The sequence below is a fragment of the Pogona vitticeps genome, chromosome 7, assembly GCF_051106095.1.
Source record: "Pogona vitticeps strain Pit_001003342236 chromosome 7, PviZW2.1, whole genome shotgun sequence".
Taxonomy (NCBI): domain Eukaryota; kingdom Metazoa; phylum Chordata; class Lepidosauria; order Squamata; family Agamidae; genus Pogona; species Pogona vitticeps.
The window spans coordinates 17,825,420-17,837,142 of NC_135789.1; the positions used below are offsets into that span (position 1 = coordinate 17,825,420).

Sequence of the window (11,723 nt, forward strand, 5' to 3'; positions counted from 1 at the left end):
ATTCCTCTAATATTTGCTCTCCTGTTCCCTCACACTTCTTCAAATAGACTCGTATTATCTCTGCTCCCTTCTGCAATCGATTCTTGAAATGGAGCTGAAGTTTAAACTTCAACCGAGACGGCCATCCCAACCACATTTGGGAAATGCCAGATGGCTCAAAGGTTGAGGGCTGCAGCTGCAGGACCAGAGGATGGGAGTTCGAATCCCCTGCCGGGCTGCCTTGACAAGGACTGGACTGGATGATCTCCGGGGTCCCTTCCGGCTCTGTAGTGCTTGCACCATTAGGGTAAGGCTTGTATACTCACTGGTTTTCGCTTTTGAATATTGTCTTTTAATTGTTGTAACCCACCTTGGGTCCTTTTAAGGAGAAAGGCGGGGTAACAATATTTTAAATACATAAAATAAAATAGTAAGTCAGGCGTAACAGCCAATCCCAGCCCATCAGGGACTATAAAAGCATAGTGTCCGGTTTTGCTTCTCAGAGTGAACTTTGTCGTGGTGGGGAAAAAAATACAGTCAGTGATAAAGGTTTACTACCTCTCGGAGCTGACAATATTAAGTTAATAGTCCAACTTCCCTAAAGACAAATCATCTCCATCATCTTAGGACTTCAGAACTGGAAGGGACCTTATAAATCATCAAGTCTAGCTCCTGTCAAAGAGGCCCATGGGGAGAATCAAACTACCAACCTCTGGCTCCATGACCAGAAAACCAAACCACTGCAGGTGCTAGTCCTCATGATTCTAGACAAATGGCAAGTTTAAGTGGGAATTTGTCTTAAAAATAGGTGTGAATTATATTTATGTATAATATTTTTATGCTGCCTTTCTCCTAAGAAAAGAACTAAAGGCAGCTTACCTCATTAAAACACCCTATTCAAGCTAAAAACATTAAAAATTGGTTGAGAAGAATGAATATTCTGACTTAATACAAAGCCCTTGGCTAATCAAGCCAGTTTTTTTATTTAGAACCATGAGGACTAACAACTTTCTTAGTCTTCAAAGGTCAGTCATTGCTCAGGAGCAAGGTTCAAATCCCAGTATCGGTGCTCTTAAAAAATAGTTATAAACCTGAAAATAGATTATGAACAAAATGAAGAAACTTCTATTTTAAGCCGTGGAAAGAGATGGCGAGGTATGGCCTCATCCAGAAAAGTTGATGTCCCATCATCCTCAGCTGGAATCATGGAAGCTGAGCTTGAACCCAATCTGGAGTCTGGAGAGGTCCAATTAGGCGATCAAACCAGGATTCGGCAGACTAGAAAGGTGAGCTGAACTAAATCAGCTTTCTCCCTGCCTGTACAGTCCGATGACGCTATCATTTCCAACTCTTTCGCACCGGCGCAGCACAAATTCCCTGCCGCTGATCCTGTAAGTTTGGAATCAGCCAAAAATCTGGCAATGGCAATTACATTCCCCTTCCTTGGTTTCAAATAACTTCACCGGCACCATGGATTGGTGTGGCTGCCATCACGAAATCAGACGCCCGCAGAAGCCGGCGAGTTTCTCTCTGCTTGGTGAAACAGGACCAGGAGAAAACGGTGCCCTGAGTTTAACTGGGAGCCATACATCTACTGGGGCCAGGCAACTGGGCTTTTTGAAAAAAATAACAAATTGCATGAAAATGGACTCCAGGGGACACCTAAGAGTTCTAAGATTGTGGTTGTGCACTTTTAGGCTGAAAAAGCAAGAGAAGAGGAAGATCATATAAGTGATAGATCGACACTGCAAAGGAAGCCATCAGTTCAGGGAATTTTGAAGATTTCTTCTTCTTCAGTTAAAACTTGTATCTGTTCTATGATACCCGTCAATGTTTTGATAATGTTGATTGACTGTGTTTGGTGGTGGACTCAGGATGCTAAATCTGGTTTTGCTCCCCTGGAGAAGGACCACTGAGTTATCTAGTTCTTTGAGAGGTGCCATCTACGGATCATAAGGGCAGGAAAACTACAACTCCCAGGAAAGGCACAATCGCTACCCCTTTTTGAAAAAAAGCAACCATGGGAAACAAAGGCTTGAGAAGCCAACGGTGCCGGAACATAATGCAAAAGCCCCTCTCTTGCGGGGGGGCGCTGTTTGTGTGTCCAGGAGTCAATTAAACTGTGTTTTCCTTGGAAATTTTTGTATTTTGCACAAAAGAGAGAGGTTGTGACACAAAACACAGGCTTTTCCGACAAAAGACGCAACCATTTTGTGCATCCAAATGCTGTTGCTTGTACAAAACAAGGACGGGTCTTTTCACTCCCACATAGGAGTGAAAAAAACTCTCACTGTGGTTGCTCAGTTTTCGACACTCTTCCATCAAGAACGTTAGAGAGTATTTATTACATTCTTAGTTCCTCACCTCCTGCCTTACTTGGGCTTCTGCAGTGTGTACAAAAAGTCTGTAACAGATTTTCCCAGTCAGAGAAAAAGGTGCACCGCCACAGCAAGCACAGAGGGATGGGCTGGCTGCTGAAAAACATACAAGCAACCCATCCAAGGCTTCTCCTGTTTAAGCAATAATGCAAGCAGTTGGCTGTTAAAAGTTTGCACAGAAATGCACGAAAACAGGTCTCCCAAATGCACCATTTAATTTAGGGTTCATCAACAACAAAACTCACTGAACAAAACCACACAATCAGCCTGGAAGTCAGAGAAAAATGAGGATTTGCATCCTCCTCGAGAAGCTACAAATCAATCAAAAATAAAAACAAATGTTACAAAGGGAAACAGTCTGGAATTCAAAATATATTCACACAACTTAAATTGCAGAAATTTAATGGGAATTGTAGTCTTGAACTGCAAATGGCATGTCGGCAAGGGCTGTCCTATGAAAGGTTGTCCTATATCTTCCAGGCACAGATGGACTCCAGTCCCTATCATCCCCAGCCAGAGCCACCAAGTTCTGTAATGATGGGATTCATACTCCAAGGGTTCCCCAACTTCCTCTTATCTAGTCCCTAGATCTCTTTTGAGCTCCGCAAATTTCTTAAACAATCTGCCCCTCTCCAGATGCCGTCTGAATGACATTGTCACAGCAGGAAGAATTTAGCTCACCCTGGAATTGAGAAAGAATGTTTGAAAATGTCTCTCTCTCTCTCTCTCTCTCTCTCTCTCTCTCTCACACACACACACACACACACACACACACACACACACACATACACGCCTTCTCCACACACACCCTTTCCCAGCCCTCCTGTAATGCACTGGCCCTAACAACACAGATGTAATGCCTGCTTTTAAATCCAATTAACCGTGACTCAGCCACAATGCCCAAATATATCACCTCAGCTTGAGGTACTTTACGTTATTTGTTAAAAAAAAAAAAGAAAGAAAGAAAGCGCTGGTAAATACAGTACTTCCCTAAATGGGCATTCATTCTCTCCAATGTGTCCTGTCCCTGAACAGCCTGTGATGTTGACTTACTGCGATGGACTTCTCTCGAATTGCCCGGGCCAGGCCAGGCTCCCCTGACAACTCCTTCTCACAAACTTAAAAGCCCTACTTACTGACTTGTGGATCGTCAACACATCATCTCTCTTGTTGAGTTCTACGGGGGGGGGGAACACTCCTGCAGAAACAATGTCCCTGCTCACAGGTAGGCACTCCTTGCAAGCAAGAACCCCAGTTCCTCCACGTTTCAGCTGTGGAAAAAAACGAGATGAGCTGCTAGGACAAGGTGGCGGCAGTAAAGAAGCCTGCATTGAAGGTGGGCCAGGCAGTTCAGCACCTTGGAGAGGTCCGAGCACAGATGTTGCTCCAGCAAAGACCTGGGGTCCAACTGAGCCTTTTTATGTACTATATCTCTTGGCCATGGTTTCTCCTCTCAGGCTCTGCCTCTTCCTACCCAGCAGGAAACTTTAAAGGGACAGGGACAGAGCGCACCTTTGTTTCTCCAAAAGCGGGTGTTGAAACTGTTTCTGGCCATTGGTAGGCCCACACTTTAGCCTTGAGATTCTCTCCAGACTGTGCCATCAACGCTGCTGAGACACCAGCGCCATTCAGCTCTTTCTTTCTTCTCCATCAACGATTATAATCCTAGAATTATAATCTTAGAAAGGCAATGCTGGAAGGGACCCTATAGATCATCACATCCAGCCCTAGTCAAAGAGGCACCATGGGGGATTTGAACTGGCAACCTCTGGCTCCGCAGCCAGATATTTATCAACAGCCATCCCACTGGGATACAGCAGAGTCAGAGACAGGAGAGCATGGTGCCTTCAATCAGAATAATACCATATTTAAGAAGATCCTCTTCTTCTTTAAGTTTTTCCATCCTACCTTTCTTAGAAGATCTTTAAGTACCATGCCTTCAGTTTGCTAGTGTTCCTATTCCCACCGCACCCCTCTTTCCTTTTGTGTTATGTCTCTGACATCCAGGATGGCAATCGGCTTGTTGAGGATCATAGAATTATAGAATCATGAAGTTGAAAGGGGCCTGTAAGGCCATTCAGTCCAACCTGCTGCTCAGTGCAGGAATATAAATCAGAAGATGTCTGCTATGTGGTGGTCTAAGTTTCTCTTGAACGTCTCCAGCGCTGGAGCACTCACCACCTCCTGAGGTCATGGGTCCCCTTGTTGTACTGCTCTAACAGTTAAGAATTTTTTTTCTGATATTCCGCCTAAATTTGGCTTCCTGTTACTTGAGCCCATGCTGGCATGCCCTGCATTCTGGGATGATCGAAAACAGATCTTGCCCCTCCTCTGTACGACAGCCTTTCAGGTTTTTGAAAAGGGCTCTGATCTCTCCCCTCCGTCTTCTTTTCTCAAGGCTAAACATGCCAAGTTATTTCAATTTGTCCTCCAAGGGCTTGGTTTCCAGCTCCCTGATCCTCCCGGTCGATATCCTCTGAACTTGCTCTGGTTTGCTGCCATCCTTCAAGTGTGGTGTCCAGAACTGGAGAGAGGACTCAAGAGCAGGCCTAACCAGTGCTGAATAAAGGGGGACTGGTCCCTCATGGGATTTGGGGATTATACTTCTGTTAATGCAGCCTAAAATAGCATCTGCCTTTTTTGTAGCCACATCACACTGCTGGCTCATTTTCTGCCACAATCCTTCTCGCTCGCAGTATTGCTGAGCCAGGTAGCCCCCATCTTGTAACTGTGTGTTTGGTTTCTTTTTCCGAGGTGCAGGAGTTTGCACTTATCCCCGTTGAGTTTCATTCCGTTGTTTTCAGCCCAGGGCTCCATCCTATCAAGGTCATTTTGAATTTTGTTTCTGTCTTCCAGGGTGCAAGCTATTCCACCCAGTTTTGTGTCATCTGCACGTCTGAGCAGGAAAAACTTCTTAACCATTGGAGCAGTACAACAACGGGACGCATGACCTCGGGAGGTGGCGAGCTCTCCAACGTTGGAGGCCTTCAAGAACATTTTTTTAGACAACCCTCTGTCTGATCTGCTTTGATTCTATGATTCTACAAAAAATAAATGGCTCGGAAACAAACTGAGAGGGACCGGATGGAGCAGCTCAGACAAGTAAACACATCACTCAGTCTTCTTTCAAAATCCCAACATAAAACTCAGGAGAAATGAGTGCCATCTTACTTGCCTTTAAAAATAAAGCCAAACTTTAAATGGAAGAACTGCTGGATAGCTGTGTGGTTCATTTATTTATTTATTTTATTTTATTTATACCCCGCTATCTGCTCAGAACAAGCACTCTAGGTTTAGGTTTCTGGCTGAGGAGCCAGAGGTTGTGAGTTCGAATCCCCCACACGGGGCCTCCTTGACAAGATGATCTATAGGGTCGCCTCAAGTTCTGCCATTCTAAGATGATGATAAATTGTGGTTGCGAGGGGGAGGAGCAAAGAGAGACTGATGAAGGGGACCATCACCACACTTACACACATTTCTGTTCATTTATATAACCGGGAAGGGGAGGGGGTTCGCCCACGTCCCAAAAAGCAAAATTAATTAATGCTTGTGAAGCACTTTGAGATTCCTCAGATGAAAGCCTTAATGGAAGCACAATTTAATTCCAAATTAGGGCAGCCAGCTCGTATAGACAATTAGACACCCAGGTGGTGTTCATTATTTCAAGCCTGAAAATCCCACAGATCAAAAGTAATGGGGGAGGTGGGTTTTTAAAAAGCAGCGGGAACGCCAGAAAGACGCCATATTAGGAAGGGGAAGGGCGTGGAGAACACAGCATGCTCCTCGGGTTTCAATTTTCCAGGATCATTCCCTTAAAACGTTAGAAAGGTTTGCCTGGGAGCTGTAACGGAAGTCATCCAAGAGGTTCAAATAAGTTGCCCTCTTCTTCTTGGCTACCGAAACTCTACATTTGCATCTGGTCGGAATTTTGCTCAGCTGCTTTTTAAAGAAGAAGAAAAAAAGGAATATCCCATAATTTTTGGGCAAAATCCCAAACATTAGAGGAAATTAATCTGGCAAATTCTCCTACCCAAGTAAAGGGTTTTGATTACCTGGTGTTTGATACTTTTATGTTTTCAAACCTATTTTGAGATACTGGATGAAGGCTTGTTATCTTTCTTCCTCTTCCTCTTCCTCTCTCTTTTTCGGGTTCCTCATTTTTTAACAAAGGCATCTTCGTCCCCACCCTTTTTGTCTAGCTCCTTGTTCAGAAAGAAATCTCCCAGCTAGCACTGGGGCAGGAACAGGAAGCTCGGGTGGAGCTTGCCCTCAAACCCTTCCCGTTCAGGCCTTGTCTCCCAGGTGAGCCACAGGTAGAAGGATCTGCAGTGCGTTTAGGTCCAGCAAAGCTCCCAGAATGGGGGGGAGGGGTTTGGGGGGTTTATGGGATCTGTAGTCCAAGAAATCCAAAAGCGGATCCTCAGCAGCCACTGAGGGGACATAAGTGGAGAAGGCTGAGGTCACCATGAGTAAAAAAACTTCTGTGTTATATTCTGAGCTTTACAGGAGATAATCCAAGTTCGGACTAAAAAACCGGAACGAATCCCCAGCCAAGGCCGTTTTACGTGTTCCTAAGATACCTGCAAATCGAGCTTCTGTCTTTTGGGGGTGGGAGGCGTTCAAGGGCTGAAAAGAGGACCTTCTCAGAAGGTGCTGGAAAGCAAAGAGCCCAATCCTGCAGTTCGGCTGTGCTGCCCTTCCAAGGAAGTCCTTGCCCAACCCAGCTGCGCTCTGTGTTTGCTCGGCGGGAAGGACAATGAGCAACCTTCTTAGCCTGGAACCTACTGTAACGGGAGGCTTAATCTTCCCCTTCCCGCCACCCCCTCCCTTCTCTCCCGCTGTCACTCACAACTCCGAGCAGGGCTACTCCATCAACACAACGCATCCTCCCTTTGATTGACCCAGAATGGGATAACAAATAAGAAATCTATGAATCAGGGCAGCATCAAATCAATGAGCTGACGTGCCTGCTGGAAAGATAAGGATGGCGACGGGGGTCTCTTCAGTCCGTCATTAGCGCCGTAAGATTATCGGAGTCGGAAAACCCAGAGAGACTCATTAGAGTCGAAGCAAAACCTCTTGCTGGATTTACTTAGACTTTCTCTCACATACTCTCTCTGATCGGCCCTTCTAGCTCCGGGAGGGATGGGCCAAACACATTTCTATTAAGCTATAAGGCTGATCTGGACAGCTTTCGAAACATTGAGAGGAGAGGGTAGGAAAAGAGAAGACGTCGGGACTGGAATCCTTGCTAATCCGCCAGGATACAGAGAGTTAAGCCCGATGGTTAATCCCCAACTGGAGAAGGCCCACTGAATCGATAAGACCGAGCAAAGTCTTGGCTTCCCAAAGGCAAGGATCAACTCTTGTCAGGGAAGAAAATTCGAGAAAATGTCTCTGGCCTTAACCTAGGGGTGAGCAACCTCTGGGTTGTCCTTGGGCTACTGCTCCCATCAGCCTTAGCCATCTTGATGAGGGATTATGGGAGAGGCAGTCCAAGCATCTTGTTGGCTCTCGTTTGATTTGGACACGTCATTGTGGGCTCAAGCTCCAGGAAGCCAGAATGTGGCTGAATCTCAGGAAAAACTTCTCAGCTGTTTGAGCAGTACGACAACGGGGCCCATGATTCTCAGGAAGTGGTGAGCGCTCCAACGCTGGAGGCCCTCAAAGGAAAACTGGACAACTATATCTCTGAGTTGGATTCCAGCCTTGAGCAGGGGGTCGGACCGGATGGCTTTAGGGGCCCCTCCCAACTCCGTTTCTTTGATTGATTCTTTGATTCTCTGATTCTAAGCATTTCAAGAGATTTCGGAGCTGCTCATTCCCACTTGACACTCGCCTGTACTGTGCGCTTCGTGACGGCTACCCCCGTCTCTCTCTCTGCTCGCGCCGCCTTGCCATTATCCTCCCCCTCCTCCTTTTCTCAAGCTCCTTTTCTCACCCCACATCCAGGCTCTCAAAAGCAGCAAAATCATCTCCCGGGGCCCTCGGGAGGAAAGGACGGCGAGACAGCTCCTTTTACCACTCGGTCCGAACCATGTCAGAGTCACGTCAGGTGAATGGAAGTCACGTCAGGGGAGAGGAGTCAAAGCAGGGCAGGATTACGCCAGGTAAGGCATGGCTCCGTCAGGACCCCGGAGAGCGCACTGCGGCGGGAGAGAGGCGGCGAAGCCTCCTACTATTGTCTCAGCCAGGAAAGCCGGCCATCAGGTGCCTGGCTGGGCCGACCTTGCCCTCGGCCATTTCCTTCCCAAGGAGACGTCTGCAGCCTTACATAATTCTTTGGTTTCTACTCCTGCTGGAAAGCGTGGCCCCGGATGGCTCAGCCCTGGCTCTTCCAGGCAAAGGCTGCTGGGGTTTGTCATTCAACCAGACCTGGAGGAGATGAGCTGTAAAGGACGTACCTTCAACCTGGCCATTTCTGGAACAGGGGGCTGCCATTTCCAATCAGCGTTCCCTCCTCCCCTCTGGCTCGAAGGGTGACCAAAAAAGCTGTGGACCTGACTTGAGCTAAATCACACATTCCCAACGACACTGGCCTCATTCTGACCCAAGTTAGGATCAAAGCGGATTTGCCGGATGCCACACTGAAGCGAAGTGAATGTTCGGATGGATTCGGTCCTGCAGCAAGGAGGGGGAGGATTGCAAATTATTTCAGCTTGCCACGATTTGCAAAAATCGTGCTCTGGTCCATGGGGTCACGAAGAGTCGGACACGACTAAACGACTAAACACACACACACACATCGATGGTGCAGCCTTCTGAATCTATCTGTCTCTTATTTTGACAAGTTTATTCTTCTCTTTGAGATCAACTGGATCTCCAAATGTTACATACATCGGTGGAACGGCACCCAATGCTCCAGTTGTACCACGTCAACGCTGCAGCGTTGTCAGGCCGAATGTTTTGGAGTGGGCCATGAAAGAGTCATTTCGTTTGCAAAAGACCTGCTCCCTGATGGAGATGAACACAGCTAGAACATGCTTTTTTTTAAAAAAAAAAAAAGCAGATCTTCACAGGTATTTGGTGGCTTTCCGGAGTGGGGCACGGTCAAAGGAACTGTTAGAAACAGCACCCGCGTTTCAAAATTTATCACTGTCTTAGACTCATCCGTCGTTTTATTCTAAAAGGGAAAAGTCATACCATTTCTTTACAGCATTTCCATCCCATTCCACAGTTGGAAAGCTTGCAGGGCAGCTCATATACCAACTTCTAAAAAGAAAAGAAAAGAAAGAAAATGTGGGAATTACAAAGTAAAGAGAAAAGACGCAGTGTGAAAGGTAAAGACGCTGAGAAGGGAAGAGGAACGTTCAAGCTGAAGTGATTACTGGAAAGACCCACTTAACACACGCACCATCGAGACACCAGTACCACAGCACCCCCTGAGCAATGAATATTCAAGCAGAAGAGGTTAACACCCCAGTTCCTTGACTGATGGAAATAACTATTGGGGGAATATTTAGAAAGGAACAGGGAATGCTTCATTTCCAGGAACTGGTTCTCTAGTCATTGTGTTCTCCTCTCCGCTCCTTTTATTTCCAAAGGAAATGTGTGTGTGTGTTGGAAAGGACAATACATCAAAGCTTGGGATTCAGCTAAATCCCAAGATATCGCCAAAACTGTGCCGTCCCTCAGCTTTGATCGCGGCCCACGGGGTCCCAGAGGAGCGAAAAGCCACTTAATCTGTCAGCTCCAATCCACTGCACATTTCAAGAGAATCCCACAATTATATAAACATGGCCGAGCCGAAGAAAAAGCAGGGGCTGCCATCTGGGGCGTCTTTCTCTTCCGTCGGCAGTCAGTCCACCGCCTGACGCAGGGAGGAAGACTGTGGGGGGCTCCGGGAGCGTTTGAGCAGATGGATCCCAGCTCGATGGGCCGGGGGAGCAGACGGGTCCTCGCCTCACGCTCACAAAGAGGCAACACACAACCACGTTGTGGCCAGAAGACCTCCTTGCATCTGGGTGAATTTTGTGGCCAAAATAGGTCACAAGCCCTGGAGTAACTTTTGCCACCCTCTGGGGGTTCCTCTCCAAACATTTCCAACATAATGTTCACTCACACACACACGACGGAAACTTGGAAGTGCAGCCATGAAGGAATCAGAGAAGATCCTCCAGGGTTAAGGATGTTTCTCCCTGGAGAGCAAGACTGAGATCATCCACACTCTTCTGTTTCTGATCACCCTGGATGGGTGTGAAGGCTGGACAGTGAAGGATGCTGACCGGGGAGGAAAATGATCTGTTTGAAAGGTGGTGCTGGAGGAGAGCTTTGTGGATAACCCTGGACGGCCAGAAGAATGAACAAGTGGGTCCTAGTTCAAGCCTGAACTGTCTCCGGAGGCCAAAAGGTTGAAGCACAGAGGCTGACCTGCTTTGGGCACCTCATGAGAAGACAGGATTTCCTGGAAAAAAGACCATCATGCTGGGGAAAGTGGAAGGCAGCAGGAAAAGAGGAAGCCACAACACGAGATGGACAAACTTCCTAAAGGAAACAACTTTTGAGTTTTCAAGAGCTGAGCAGGGCAGTGGAGGACGAGACATTTTGATGGCTCGTTCACAGAGTTGCCGTAAGTCAGAGGCAGCCTGCTGGCACTTAACAACAAAATCAACAAAAATTGTTACCTTTTTCGGAACCCCACCTGGATTTTCTAGCTGTTCATATTTTCTATCAAATTGCGAGGTGTCGGGTTCTCTTTCCGCCTTCCATGCATCTTTCTCCTAATTTGCAGAGTTCCCTATGACTTTTACCCAACTCTAGCATTCATGCAGTTGTGTGTTTTTTTTAAAAAAAGGAAAGTTCCACCATTGTTTCCTGGGAGTTGCAGTTCTTTGAGATGTGCCTCTTATGCATCCTAACGGCCAGTGACAATATAACTCCCAGGAAGCATGGTGGCTGCTTTCTCTTTTTCAAACACCAACCACAGGAAGCACAAGCGGGAGGAGATGACAGAGCCTCAAGAAACACGCCGTTCCCCGGGTGAGCAAAAGGTTGGGGTCTAGTACAGTATTCTGCCTGGGCAGATCTTGGAGAGTTCTGGGAGTTGGTATCCAAAAACGGCACACCCCCTAGTCTTTTATCTAAGCTTCTAGTCCTCATGGTTGTGGCTTGAGCCAGAACACAGGAACCTCTTTCACACAGAGTCAAACTCTTGGCCAACAGATGGTTTCCCTTGTCTGGGGACGATTCTCTGAGGTTTTTGCCAAGTTTTCCCCAGATGTTCCTACAGATCCTAAGGGAAGAAGGTGGGATGTAAATGGTACCACTGCAAACGCCGGCAGGCCACGGCCTCCGAGAGCTCCCTCTCGAATCTTCAAAACCTCCCCATCATCTTGGGATATCACCCAGCCCGACACTCTCCTCGCC

General features: G+C 47.0%; 1 long non-coding RNA gene across 2 annotated transcripts; it reads right to left on the minus strand.

Moving 5' to 3' along the window:
• Positions 1-2,555: 2,555 nt before the first annotated feature.
• On the minus strand, positions 2,556-9,035 carry LOC140701797 (uncharacterized). 2 transcript variants are annotated; one of them, XR_013537932.1, is made up of 2 exons: positions 8,762-9,035; positions 2,556-3,039 (listed from the first exon to the last, which is right to left on the minus strand). It is a non-coding gene; the product is annotated as an uncharacterized LOC140701797 (long non-coding RNA). The 2 variants fall into 2 exon arrangements; XR_012080776.2 differs by lacking the exon at positions 8,762-9,035 and adding an exon at positions 3,870-5,324.
• Positions 9,036-11,723: the final 2,688 nt, after the last annotated feature.